The sequence below is a fragment of the Hylobates moloch genome, unplaced genomic scaffold, assembly GCF_009828535.3.
Source record: "Hylobates moloch isolate HMO894 unplaced genomic scaffold, HMol_V3 SCAFFOLD_13, whole genome shotgun sequence".
In the NCBI taxonomy this organism is placed as follows: domain Eukaryota; kingdom Metazoa; phylum Chordata; class Mammalia; order Primates; family Hylobatidae; genus Hylobates; species Hylobates moloch.
In genome coordinates, this window is record NW_026652288.1 from 90346907 (window position 1) to 90362294 (window position 15388).

The following is a 15388-nucleotide window of genomic DNA, read 5'->3' on the forward strand; positions in this document are numbered from 1 at the left end:
TACTACTTGACTTCAAACTATATGACAAAGCTGCAGTAACCAAAACAGCATGACACAGGTACAAAAACAGAGACACAGACCAATAGAAGAGGTTACAGAACCTAGAAATAAAGTCATACACTGCAACTAACTGATCTGCAACAAAGATGACAATGGTGCTGGAATAACTGGCTAGCCATATGCAGAAGAATGAAATTTCCTTTTTTTTTTTTTTTTTTATGAGACAGAGTCTCACTCTGTTGCCAAGGCTAGGCTAGAGTGCAGTGGCACAATCTCAGCTCACTGCAAGCTCCTCCTCCCTGGTTCACGCCATTCTCCCGCCTCAGCCTCCTGAGTAGCTGGGACTACAGGTGCCCACCACCACACCCAGCTAATTTTTTTGTTTTTGTATTTTTAGTAGAGATGGGGTTTCACCATGTTAGCCAGGATGGTCTCGATCTCCTGACCTCATGATCTCCCCACCTCAGCCTCCCAAAGTGCTGGGATTACAGGCGTGAGCCACTGTGCCCTGCCTCAGCCACCACACCTGGCCTTCCTTTCACCATATACAAAAATCAACTGAAGATGGATTAAAGAATTAAATGTAAAACCTAAAGCTATAAAAACTCTAGGAGAAATGTAGGAAATACCATTCTGGTCACAGACCCTAGCAAAGATTTCATGATGAAGACTCCAAAAGCAATTGCAACAAAAACAAAAATTGACAAATGGGACCTAAAGAGCTTCTGCACAGCAAATAAAACTATCAATAAAGTAAACAAACAACTTATAGGAGAGAATATTTGCAAACTATGCCTCTGACAAAGGTCTAATATTCAGAATCTATAAGGAACTTAGAAAAATCAACAAGCCAAGAACGATTGCATTAACCTCTGAAACCGCATCTCCCCCATAAGCACAGTCTTGCCCTCGCTGCTCTGCCGCAGGTCCACACCCACTGCCAGCTCACCATGGATAATGATATCACCACACTCATCATGGACAATGGCTCTCACATGTGCAAGGCCAGCTTAGCAGGTGACGATGCCCCTCCATCATGAGGCACCCATGGCACCAGGGCGTGATGATGGGTGTGGGTCAGAAGAAGTCTTATGTGGGCAATGAGGCCCAGAGCAAGAGAAGCATCCTGACCTTGAAATACCCCATCGAGCATGGCATTGTCACCAATAGAGAAGATCTGGCACCACACCTTCTTCAACGAGCTGCATGTTGCTCCTCAGGAGCATCCTGTGCTGCTGACTGGGGTCCCCCTAAACCCCAAAGCCAACCGTAAGATGACCCAGATCATGTTTGAGACCTTCTACACCCCAGCCATGTACGTGGCCATTCAGGCCATGCTTTCCCTGTAAGCCTCTGGCTGTACCACTGGCATCGTGATGGACTCTGGTGGGGTCACCCACACTGTGCCCATCTACAAGGGGCACGCCCTCCCTGGTGCCATCCTTCATCTGGTCCCGGCTACCTCATGAAGAGCCCCAGGGAGTGCGGCTACAGCTTCACCACCACCGCTGAAGACAGCGTGAGATGCCAAGGCAAAGTTGTACTACCTCACCCTGGACTTCCAGTGAGAGATGGTCACTGTGGCCTCCAGCTCCTCCCTGGAGAAGAGCTGTGAGCTGCCTGAAGGCCAGCTCAGCACCATCAACAACGAGTGGGTCCTCTGCCTCAAGGCTCTCTTCCAGCCTTCTTTCCTGGGCATGAAATCTTGTGGCATCCACGAAACTACCTTCAACTCCATCATGAAGTGTGACGTGGACATTTGCAAAGACTTGTACGCCAATGCAGTACTGTCCAGCGGCACCACTGTGTACCCTGGCATCCCCCACAGGATGCAGAAGGAGATCACCACCCTGGCTCCCAGCACAATGCAGATAAAGATCATTGCTCCTCCTGAGCGCAAATACTCTGTGTGGGTCCAGTGGCTCCAGTGGCTCCATCCTGGCCTGGCTGCCAGGCTTCCAGCAGATGTGGATCAGCAAGCAGGAGTACCACGAGTCCCTCCCATCCATTGTCCACCACAGATGCCTCTAGGAGGACTGTCGCTTAGTTTCCTTAGTTTTGTTACACTCTTTCTTGACAAAAACCAAACTGGCACAGAAAACGAGATGACATTGGCATGCCTTAATTTGTTTTTTGTTTTTTGTTTTCGGCTTGACTCAGGATTTAAAAACTGGACCATGACAGTGTCAGCAATGGGTTGGAGCCAGCATCGCTCAAAGTTCTACAGTGTGGCCGAGGACTTTGATTGTATATTGTTATTTTTTTAGTAGTCATTCCAAATATCATGAGATGCCTTGTTACAGGAAGTCCCTTGCCCTCCAAAAAGCCACCACACTTCTCTCTCTAGGGAGAATGGCTCAATCCTCTCCCAAGTCCAGGGAGGTGACAGCATTGCTTTCATGTGTATTATGTAATGCATAATTTCTTAAATCTTTGCCCTAGTACTTTTTAAATTTTGTTTTATTTTGAATGATTGGCATTGTGACCCCCCTTTTCTGTCTCCCAACTTGAGCTGTTTGAAGGCTTTTGGTCTCCCTGGGAGTTGGTGGAGGGTGGAGGCAGCCTGGGCTTCCCTGTACACTAACTTGAGACCAGTGCAATAAAAGTACATACCTTACAAAAAAGGGTCCCATTAAAAAAATGGACAAAGGATATGAACAGACATTTCTCAAAAGAAGACATACACAATGTCAATAATAGGCATATGAAAAAAATGTTCAACATCACTAATCACTAGAGAAATGAAAAAAAAAACACAATAAGATACCATCTCACACCAGTCAGAATGGCTATTATTAAGAAGTCAAGAACAACAGATGCTGGCAAAGTTGTGGAGAAAAGGGAACACATATACCACTGATGGGAATGTGAACAAGTTCAACCACTGTGGAAAGCAGTTTGGAGATTTCTCAAAGAACATAAAACAGAATTACCATTTGTCCCAGCAATCCCATTACTGGATAGAGACCCAAGGGAATGTAAATCATTCTATCAAAAGGCAGGCACGTATGTTTATCGAAGCGATAGTCACAATAGCAAAGACATAAAATCAACCTAGATGCCCATCAACAGTGAACTGGTGAAGAAATGTGGTACGTATATACCATGAAATACTACACAGCTATAAAAAAAGAATGAAGTCGTTCTTTATAGGAACACGGACGGAGCATGAGGCCATTATCCTAATTGAAGCAATGCAGAAATAGAAAATCCAAATATCATTATGTTCTTACTTATAAGTGGGAGCTAACCACTGAGTACATATGGACACAAAAAAGTAAACAATAGACACCAGGGCCTCCTTGAAGGTGGAGGGTGGGAGGGGGGTGAGAACGGAAAAACTACCTATTGAGTACTATACTTATTACCTGGATGATGAAATAATCTGTACACAAAACCCTGATGACATGCAATTTATCCATATAACAAACCTGCATATGTACCCTCTTAACCTAAAATGAAAATTGGTAGGAAAAAAATTTAAATAACAATTAAACTAAATTAAAATATTATGAAATCAGATTTTCTCTTTTAAAAAATGTATGTAATCCAGCTGGGTGTAGTGGCTCAGCCTGTAATCCCAGCACTTTGGGAGGCTGAGGCAGGCGGATCACGAGGTCAGGAGATCAAGACCATTTTGGCTAACACGGTGAAACCCTGTCTCTACTAAAAATACAAAAAATTAGCCTGGCATGGTGGCGGGCACCTGTAGTCCCAGCTACTCTGGAGGCTGAGGCAGGAGAATGGCATGAACCCAGGAGGCAGAGCTTGCAGTGAGCCAAGATCATGCCACTGCACTACTCCAGCCTGGGTGACAGAGCGAGACTCCGTCTCAAAACAAACAAACAAACAAACAAAAATTATGTATTCCTTAGCTATGTTCACTGGACAAGTGTAGAATCAATGACCAATGAAGCAACAATGAGCACTCCTAAAACCCAGACCATGGTCTCTAAATATCATTTCCCAATACTAAATACCTTAGAGAAATGGATGATTTCTCTACTAGAGCAGGAGATGTCTATGATAATCTTGATATATTTATAATATTGAAAAAATTAAGATATTAAGTACAATTGAAATTTGTTAAAAGGACTCAGGAGCCAAACTGAAGAAGCCTCTTGTAATACCAGCACTTTGGGAGGCTGAGGAGGGCAGATCACTTGAACCAGGAGTTCCAGACCAGCCTGGCCAACATGGTGAAACCCTGTCTCTACTTTAAAAATACAAAAAATTAGCCAGGTGTGGTGGTGTGCGCCTGTAGTCCCAACTACTCAGGGGATTGAGGTGGGAGAATTGCTTGAACCCGGGAGGTAGAGAGTGCAGTGAGCCGAGATCACACCACTGCACTCCAACCTGGGCAACAGAGCAAGACTCCATCTCAAAAAAAAAAAAAAAAAAAAGTTCATTGATCACTCATGGAAGATGATACAGAATGAACTAATCACACTGAAAGCTGATGAATAAAGGAAAAGAATATTTTGTCTTTCCTATATGAAATGTACTGCTGGATAACCAAAAGTTGTAAGGGGAAGTTTATCTTTATAGAAGAATTTCAACCAATAAATGAAACACTGATTAAAAAATGGAATATTAACATTTTGTAACCACTAATGATATAATGGATCTATTCTAAACAATGACCATCAACAGTTGTTCACATCACAAAAGGAGAGACAATCTGACTTTCTGTGCTTCCTGATGAAAGTACCCAACACTTCCCATAAACTATTCCTATTAAAAAGCAAACCTGAACAAAACCAAGTTAAGCCTTCAGCTCAAACTACCAATTTACAGGAAATTAGGGGGACAAAAGAAAACTACAAGGCAAATGTTTCTTCAACAAATATATTTGGAATAAGGGGAATAAGAACGAGAATGATTAAAGAATTTTAAGACATATATCAACATTTGCCATTTACAGACTTTGTGTAGATTCTGATTTAAACTGACAGTGAAGAAAAGAAAAAATTATGTGGCAATTTATAATAATTTCATAAATATTTTAAGAGCCTTTATTGTTTTAGAGATACATGCACAAATAAATATGCATAAAATAGTATGGTGTTTAGAATTCACTTCCAAATAATCTAGTTTGGGGCATGGTGGAGTGGGTGGCAACATAAATGAAACAAGATTAGCCATGCTAATTGTTGAAGCTAGGCATTCTCTCTATTTTTATATATATTATAAATTCTTTATATTAAAAAATTTTTTTTAAAAGTTTAAATGCCTGTCCTGTTTCTGTTTGAACTGTGGGGATAGAGATGCCATTTACTAACTCTGTAATCTTTTGAGAAGGACCAATTTGCAGGTGGGGAAGAGATCTAGAAAGAGGAAGATTAAAAATTTAACTTTCAGTTCTGAACATAATTTGATGTATCTGAAAGACATCCAAGTGAAGATACTAGTAGTCAGATATGTACAGTCTGAGCCTCAGCAGAGAGACCTGGACTAGAGATATAAATTTAGGATTTGTCAGCATGTGGATGGGAATTGATGCATTACAAGAGAACGAATATGCTACAGAATAAAAACAATTAAAAATACCAGCCGGGCGCAGTGGCTCACACCTGTAATCCCAGCACTCTGGGAGGCCTGGGTGGGTGGATCATTTGAGGTCAGAAGTTCAAGACCAGCCTGGCCAACATGGTGAAACCCTGTCTCCACTAAAAATACAAAAATTAGCCAGGCATGGTGGCAGGCACCTGTAATCCCAGCTACTTAAGGGGCTGAGGCAGGAGAATCGCTTGAACCCAGGAGGCAGAGATTGTAGTAAGCCAAGGTCAAGCCACTGCACTCCAGCCTGGGCGACACAGTGAGACTCCATCTCAAAATACAAACAAACAACCCAAATGCAGTGTTCTAAAGTCCTTTTTTTTTTTTGAAATGGAGTCTCGTTCTGTCGCCCAGGGTGGAGTGCAGTGGCGTGATCTCAGCTCACTGCAACCTCCGCATCCCAGGTTCAAGTGATTCTCTCCTGCCTCAGCCTCCCAAGTAGCTGAGATTACAGGCGTGCACCACACACCCAGCTAATTTTTGTATATTTTTAGTAGAGACAGGTTTCGCCATGTTGACCAGGCTGGTCTTGAACTACTGACCTCAAGTGATCCACTCATCTAGGCCTCCCAAAGTGCTGGGATTATAGGCGTTAGCTATTGCACCCAGCCTAAATTCTTTAAATGTATTTACTTAATCCTCACAATAACCCCATGAAGTAGGGACTATTATTATTCTCTTTTATATTTTAGGAAGCTGAGACACACAGAGTTTAAGGCTTGCCTGTAGTGAGTTCAAGCCCTGTAACCAGGATTTGGATCCATGAAGTCTAGCTGTGTAAAAACAGAACAGCCCAGGACTGTTACCTAAATAGCTCTAATATCTAGAGGTAGAGATAGCTAATGGTAGAAAAGGAGAAGACAGAAAAGAGCTCTGAAGAAGCAGCAGCCAAAGAGGTAAGAGAGAAACAGTTTAAACACATGTCAACATAAGCCAAAAGAAGAGCACATTCAAGAAAGAGGGAGTGACCAATGGTATTGAATGGTGTGAGGTCAAGGAAAATGCATACTAAAATTAATTCTATGACTGGTAGCAAACTTAGCTCATGACTCATAGTTTTTTTGTTTGTTTGTTTTTTGTTTGTTTTTTTCCTTCAGGATACTTTACTAGAATGTCTTATGGTATGATTCTAACTTGATAAATAGAAATAAATGCTTTTGTAATAGCTTCTACTATAAACATATCTTGCCTTAAAATACATGAAATACACAAATCCAGACACTCAAAATACAATTTAGAGAGAATTTTCCTGTGGCTAACAATAGAATTCCTTACTGAAATGATTCATCCTAGCATTCTTTTATATGGGCATTTCTCTTAATACATTTAAAATACGATTTAATTTTCAAATCTATAGGACATAAAATTTTAAAGACACATTTGGTGTACACCTGCATGATTTTTACATGTTGTAGTATTTGCTAAGATTAGGAAGAATTTAAATTTTCAGGAAGAATGAAGCTTAAGAGCTAATAAAGGAAAATGACTAGCTTTTCATACCACTCAAAGATTATCTTCTTTAAATTTTCAAATCTTACTTTCGGTTTTAGTGAATAAATTTTTAGCATTTATGTTCTTGGGTTCTCACAGGGAATCTTTACATTCTCAAGAAATTTATTTGTGCTAAGGATAATAGTAAAGAACTTCATTTTCATCTGCATATATGCAGTTCTTAAAAAATCTTCAAGCACCAAGTGCATCACACATAGTGAAAAATGGATTAGAGATATTCCTCTCAAAGGATATATTTGTAATTATCAATGTAATATTAGCTCATGTTTTAACTTTTATTAAAAAAATTATATATACCATATGAAGTGTTTTTTTGGCTTGAATTTTTACAATCTTTATGACAATATTAGAAAATGGGAGACACTTACTTTCCTATCTATGTTTGTTTGATTTAGATGCAATTATTAGCACCTGTCTTTAATCGGAAATAAATGAATAGAGGAAAATGGCGGGATGCTCGACACGAACTGCATGATCTGAGGAAACCTATGAAAAACCAATATACTACTTTTCTTCCCTAGTAACTAGAGTAAAATGGAAATAATAGCTATGTTGGAGCTGCCAACTATAGGACTAGATCAGGGTCATCGCCTGGCACAGTGACTGTTATATACTAGGTTCAGTAGATCACTGTAGAACAAAGGAACAAATAAATGAATAACAAATGACGCTTGTGTTTGCACCAGTAATGAGAAGGAGGAAGTGTGTTAAATAATAATAGCCAATTTGTACTGCATGGCTATCATGTGTTCAGCACAGCAGATGATTATAAAAGCTGAGATTTACCAATGCTTACCATGTGCTCTATTACCTACCAAACCATTACTAATTGAAGCCTCGATACGTAGCATTATTATCATTATCCCTCATCATTTCATCTTACAAATGAGTACTCTGAAGCAAAAGAGGTTAAGCAACTTCCCCCAAACCACAAAGCTGGTAAATGATAGTTTTGGGCTTTGAACAGCTTATGTTCAAAGCCTGCTCTTTTAACTACCAGGCCACAGTATACACTCCATATGGTTAAAAACTATATGTTGTATTTGCTGAAATCCTTGCAGTTCCACCACAAATCCCACCAACAGCCTTATTTGCCACTTTAGGAAGATATTTGTCTTCCAGAATCACTGACTTTCAGAGCTAGGTAGCAGCCCAGAGATCAGTATAAAGTAGTGGCCAAGTACATGGACTTTGGCGTCAGGCCAGATGCAAACCTGGCCTTATCCCTGTACCAAAAATTTCTTTTTGTTTTTTTTGTTGTTGTTTTCAGCCCATTACGTTTTGTTGTAATTGGTGACACACCATTAGATAACTAACACAATTACCCATAAATCGGCTGGCTTTCAGGAGAACACGTCTTGAAGCACAGTTGAACTTGAATCTTTTCTGGGTCCTCCTGCTGGGCCATGCTGGGGAGCCGCTCCCGCTGCCTCAAGGCCTCTAGGCCCTCTAGGTTGGGCTGGGGGCAGTGGCTGCGCATGACCATAACCCGCTGGCCCCGGGTGATGGCGCGGCTGCGGCAGCCCAGCCAAGCCTGATCCCGGCACATCCAGTACACCTTCTCCCCGGCCGCCTTCTCCTTCCTGTAGAGGAAGGACTCGGGCACCAGGAATCCGCCCCCCAGGGAAGTCCTCAGAATTCCAGGGGCCGGAGGGGCTCTGGGCAGTCCCACTGCGCCAGGGTGGAGAAGTGCTCCCGCTGCCGGAGGGCCTCCAGGCCACCCAGGTCCAGTGGGCGGCAGTGCCTGCGCATGACCATGACCCGCCGGCCCTGAGTGATGGCGCGGCTGCGGCAGCCCATGCGGGCCTGGTCCCGGCAGGTCCAATACACCGCCTGTAGAGGAAGGACTCGTACACCAGGAAGCTGCCCTCCAGCGGGGTCCGCAGGAACTCAGGGCTTCCGGGGTCTGCATCCACATCCTGGTCCTCGTCCAGGAATCCTTCCAGGGCTTGGGGATGGGTTGGCAGCTCCTGGTCTTCGACCTTTGCTCCCTTTCTGGGCCGGGGCCTGGTAAGAGTCAGGGGGCCGGGGCCCCTGAGGCAGAGAAGACTTCACGCCTTGGAGGAGAGTGTCCACTCGGCTCCCAGGGCCGTCCTGCACAGCCTGAAGCATCTCCATGGCCTTCTCCTGCTGCCGCCGGGCCTCCAGGCCCTCCACGTCAGGCGGGTGGCAGTGGCCACGCATCATGGTCACTCGCTGTTTCTGGGAGATGGCCCGGCTCCGGCAGCTGTGCAGCTCGTGGTCCCAGCAGGTCCAATACACTGTCTCCACCACGGCCTTCTCCCGCTTGTAGAGGAACGACTCGTGCACCAGGAAGCTGTCCCCATAGCACATCCTCAGGAACTCGAGGGGCCGGGCCTGTCCCAGACCCAGGATCGAGCACTTCTTGGGCGTCAGGCTCAGCAGCGACAGGCTTCGGGGTCCGTCGTCGTCCTCCTCCGGGCCGGCTTGCTCAGCACCATCCCAGGGGTGTGCCCTGGCTCCGGCTCCTTGGGGCACTGCCACAGGCCCACCCCCTCCAGCGGCTCCTCCACTCGGCCTCCAGGGCCCTCAGGACCCCGGGGATGTCCCAAGACCTCTGGCCGGGCCAGGCTGGGCAGCTTCTCCCTCTGGCGCCAGGGCTCCAGGTCTTGTTCATCGGGCGCTTGGCAGCGGCCCCGCATCACTGTGGCCCGCAGACCTCGGGTGATGGCCTGGCCCCGGCAGCCCAGCTCAGCATGCTGGCGGCACTTCCAGTACACCTTGTCCCCCACAGCCTTCTCCTGCTTGTACAGGAAGGACTACAGCACCAGGCGGCGACCCCAAAATGGTGTCCTCAGGAACTCCAGGGAATGGGGGGGCTGTGTCCAGCTTGCTGCTCTTCTGTTCAGGCATCTGGGGGGCTGGCTGGACCGCCCCTCCCTGCTCCTCAGCTAGCAGGATCTGCAAGGTGCTGGCGAGGGTGGCGGGGCCGGCCATCTCCAGGGACAAGACACAGTGCACTTCCTGAGGCTTGAAGCCCACCCCGTCCTCATCTTGGTTGGAGGCCGTGAGCAGGACCAGTTTGGAGAACTTCCCGGGCTTCCTGAGGCTGCCAGGATGGCGTCCGTGCCTGGCTCGGGGGACGGCTCCTGCCCGGCCTTCCCACTCTCGCCCTCTGCCTCACTGAGCTTGGGCAGGGGCATTCTGGGACCCATGACCTGTCCCTCAGGCCACGCTCAGCGCCCCCGCAAGGAACCTGGAGTCCAGCGGTTCTGTTCATGTGCCCGAGCTGTTGCTGTTGCTGCCTCGGCTGGTCGTGGTGGGGCTGCGGTGGTATCTGGAGAATCCCTAGGTCACCGCAGGTTCCCTGGGTTCCAGCCTTCACAAGTGAGTGAGAGCCGCCGCCGTCATCCCCCACCCTGGTCATGGCGCTGGCTTGCTGGGCAGGAGACCCAGGGGAAAATCCTGTAACTTCTCTGGGCTGGTTTCACTACGGCAGCGGCGCCCTCCCTCTCGGGCAACAGCGCTGCGGCGGGTCCCTCAGCCTCTGCTGCTGCAGCAGCAGGCATCGACCTCGAGGCCCAGGCCACCCTGACCCGGGCGCCTACTCCCCATCCCCGACCTGCCCCTCGGGAGTGAGCCCCATCCAAAAATTTCTTACAGGTCTGTTTACTATTATTTCACTTTGGAAAATGAGGCAAGTATAGTGAGAAGAAAGCAACTATGTACTGCTTACCAGGTATTGACTATATTAGTTCAAGTTCCCACCTACTGCTATTAAATTTTGTCTCAGTCAGCAAGACTAGGCAATCTAGTCATTAAGAAGCGGGTCCCTGCTTTTAATGAGTGGGCCTCAGTGTTAATAGTTTCTTACTTTTGATGTTTTAACTTCATGGGAAATGGAGCAGTAAGAAGCTGGCCCATTTTTCTGGAAACAGAAGGGGAAATTCAACACTGTAACAATATTGAACCCTAGTCAGCTTCTTTTTTTTTTTTTTTGACAGAGTCTTGCTCTGTGCCCAGGCTGGACTCCCAGGCTGGAGTCTAGTGGCACAATCTTGGCTCACTGCAACCTCCGCCTCCCAGGTTCAAGCAATGCTCCTGCCTCAGCCTCCTGAGTAGCTGGGATTACAGGCACCTGCCACCACACCCAGCTAATTTTTGTATTTTCAGTAGAGACAGCGTTATGCCATGTTGGCCAGGCTTAGTCCAGAGATTTTCAAAATGCAATTCACATACTCCTGAGATCTCCAAGACAATTTCAAGAAGTCTGCAAAGCCAAAGCTGTTTTTATGATCGTTTTTAAAACTAAGATGTGATTTTTCTTCTTTATGCTGATAATTGCCAGTGTTGCTAAGGCAATGGTAGGTAAAACTGTAGGCTCCTTAGAAAGAATCAAGGCTGTGATACCAAATTACACTGGCAGTTATCACATTCTTCACCATCATGCACTCACAATAAAAATAAAATGTCAGTTTCACTTAATCATATCCTTTATAAAGCAATAAAAATGATTAACTTTATTAAATCTACACCCTTGAGTATACATCTTATTAATATTCCATATTACAAAATGGGAAGTGCATATGAAGCGTTTTTACCACATATTGAAATATGATAGTTGTCTCTAGGAAAAGAAACTCATGCAACTGAGTTACAAATGGAACCAGCATACATTTTCATAAAACATCATTTTTACTTGAAAAAAAAGACTGACAGACAAATGATGAATTTTCAGATTATTTGGCAGACTTTAATTTTAATGGACAAAGTAAGCCTGTTCAAGAAAAACAACAGATGGTATTTATTGCCTATGATCAAAATGTGAGCTTTCAAGAGAAAATTAAAATTTTAGAAATCTTGAATCTACTGCCATGACCTTGATAGTTTTTCAACACTTACAAGCTTTTCTGATGAGATTAGTGGTGATATTAACAAAATAATTGTTGATATTGTATAAGGAAATGGGTCAAGATTCAGAAAATCTGAATAAGTCAGTGAACTAATATTTTTATCATTGAATGATGTCACAAAATCATGCATAAGTAAAAAACCCATTCTAAGTTCAAAACAAATAAGAGGATTTTAAACACAACCACATACATAAAATTTATTTATATAGTTTCAGGTTCTACAGTGTGATTAACCTTTAAGAAACTAGCTCTTGGGTGGGCGCAGTGGCTCTCGCCTATAATCCCAGCACTTTGGGAGGCCGAGGCAGGCAGATCACGAGGTCAGGAGTTCAAGACCAGCCTGGCCAACATGGTGAAACCCTGTCTCTACTAAAAATACAAAAATTAGCCAGGCGTGGTGGCGGGTGCCTGTAATCCCAGCTACTCAGTAGGCTGAGGCAGGAGAATCGCTTGAACCCGGGAGGCAGAGGTTGCACTGAGCCAAGATCGCTCCATTGCATTCCAGTCTGGACGACAGAACGAGACAGGACAGGACAGGACAGGACAGGACAGGACAGGACAGGACAGGACAGGAAAGGAAACGAACCTCTTACAGAGGTTTGATATAGTGTTAAAAATAAGAAAACAGTAACAGACAGAACAAGTGAATAGCCCAGTATCAGAAATAAATTGCTGAGGATCTGAGATGAGAAACTTGGCTCTTAAATCCCTACCTCCCAGGAAAAGTTTCTACTAATATCACAACTGTATTATTAATATTTAGGCTTTTAAGATCCTGAAGAACATAGCCCCAACTTGATCCCCAATCATCAGAACTTAAAATTTAGAAAGAATTGGTCTACAAAATAGTTTCCAACTTTTTAATGCTAAAACACTTTGAGGATGTCTACGTGGAGTGTTTATATTGTAAGCATCCATTGACAAAATACTGTAAGAAATTATATTTAGTCTTTGGCAACATATGATGTACATTTTGATTCAGGTTATCCTTTCTTTTTTTGTTTGAGATGGAGTCACTCTGTCACCCAGGCTGGAGTACAGTGGCACGATCTTGGCTCACTGCAACCTCTGCCTCCCAAGTTCAAGCCATTCTCCTGCATCAGCCTCCCCTAGTAGCTGGGATTACAGGCGCCCGCCACCACACCTGGCTCGTTTTTATATTTTTAGTAGAGACGGGATTTCACCACGTTGGCCAGGCTGGTCAAGAACTCCTGACCTAAGATCCGCCTGCCTCGGCCTCCCAAAGTGCTGGGATTAGAGTGAGCCACCATGCCCGGCCCAAGTTATCCTTTTTAAGTATTCAAATCCCACGAATTGGAATTCAAAGGTCGCAATCTAAATCTTTGAAAATGCTAATAACAGAGGTAACTCTCAGATTCAGACTAACACAGAACGCAAAATTTGTCCCATCAGCTATGCAGAAATCTGAATTTATTTGTATTTTTATTGTAAATGTATGCGAAGAAGGGCCAATTTTCTCAAGATAAATCTGGTGCCTTTTCAACATTCTAGTAGCTTGGGACTGTGGGAGAAATACAACTGTCTAGTCTCCTTTGTGAAGGTATTACTACTCTGGTTTTAACCAGTTATCCAGATATATCTCATTCCTGCCCAAAGATAAAATAGCACCATATTATTCCATTGCCAAACCAAACCTGGAATTGAAGCAGGCAGGAGATGCAAAGTAAAAATGGCCGCATGCAAATATAAGGTATTCTGTGTCTAGCCTCATTCTGCCTAAGACTTAGAATCAGAGAATTTCAGAATCAGCAGAAGTCTTACACATAATTTAGCCACTCATCCCTTTTCAAAGATGAGGAAACTGTGGCCCAGAAAAATTAAGTGGCTTGCTCAAGTTTTTACAGTAAATTAATGCGAGAGATAAGATGACAACATGGGCTTTTGTCTATACCACAACTTGATCATCTAATTGCTTTTTTTTTTTCTTGATTGTCAGTTTTCTATCTCTAAACCTACACTGAGGTTTTCCTAACTACAACAAAAAGGAAACAGCATGCTAAAGAATTGGTTAAATCGAATCAAGGAATTCTATTTACTTTCAAAAAATAAAAGAAACTCTTGTTAAATGCTAAGAAGTTTATAATAGTATAGTCAGTTGACACAGGTTCTCAGGTTTCAATTACGGAAAAACATATTGCCCAAGTCTGCAAATGCTATCCTAATTTATCAGATTACTTACTTAGAAAGCGTGCTTTTGATCTGCTCTTCCAAAGAAGAACAAATGCACAGACTTCAATACTTAATAAAGTTGAAAGCTTCTCCCTGGGGTAACTGAAATTTTTATCAAAGGGGCGATAGACCTGGTTGCAGCAGTAACAAAGAAGTGCCATATAAAGCCAAGTGGAAAGCAGTTATATATCATTGGTGGTAAAGGGCCATTGAACATGGCCATATTAATTGGAATCTATTGCGCAGGACATTCCACTACATGCTGAGCAAATGACCCTGAAAGTTTTGAGTCTCTCTGGTGTATAAAAAAGTTCAGACGTAAAAATAATCATACAGATGGTGGATTCTCTATCCTTGAATGGACATAGCTACCCTGAGATCTGGGTGGCTGGAAATTTCTTTTTTAAATAATGCCCTTTGAGTGAGTCCCCATATATGCATCTTCTTTTACAACCATTTGAAAACTTGTCTTCTAATAATTTCACACAGCGCTTTCAGTGTAGCAACATTCAAAAGAATGAAACTAATGAAACACAGCAACTTCTACATTTTCACTTTTGTGCTTTGGGAAAATTCTGATTAAAAGATATGAGACAGTTCAAATTGGAATTTCATCATTGCCCCCAAAATGAATAACTTCTAATTAAATAGAAAAATTAGAGAAATTGAAAGCCAAGGTAATATGAAACACGTTTCAGATACATCAGGATGCAAACATTATGCACTTACAATTTAAATTATTTTATCCTCAGATGCTATATTGTTCTGGATTTCAGGTTATATGTAAAGAGTAATCACTATATTTGCCTTTTAGGCAGATGCTTCATCACAGCCACTTTATCTTATTCGTTAAACTAAATATTAAAATAAACCCCCGGAACATATCATAATGTCAATAAATAATAATCTTAAAGTGCTAGAAACATTGTCGGGATATGTCAACTGATAAGAATAATCCATTTTTGACATAGCTACACAATAATACTGGAAGACTTCAACACCCCATTGATGGTATTAGATTATCAAGGCAGAAAACTAACAAAAAAATTCTGGACTTAAATTTGGCCCTTGGCCAACTGGTTCTAATAGACATCTACAGAATACTCCGCCTAATAACCACAGGATATGTATCTTCTCATCTGCACATGGTACATACTCTAAAATCTATCACATTCTCAGCCATTAGGCAAGTCTCAACAAATTCAAAAAAATTGAAATCATACCAAGCATATTCTCAGACCTCAGTGGAATGG

The 15388-nt window shown here is 43.4% G+C and overlaps 2 pseudogenes; one reads left to right on the forward strand and one right to left on the reverse strand.

Moving 5' to 3' along the window:
* Positions 1-923: 923 nt before the first annotated feature.
* Positions 924-2031, forward strand: LOC116480328 (actin, cytoplasmic 1-like; annotated as a pseudogene).
* A 6361-nt stretch (positions 2032-8392) lies between these two features.
* LOC116480830 (FLYWCH-type zinc finger-containing protein 1-like) lies at positions 8393-10235 on the reverse strand (annotated as a pseudogene).
* Positions 10236-15388: the final 5153 nt, after the last annotated feature.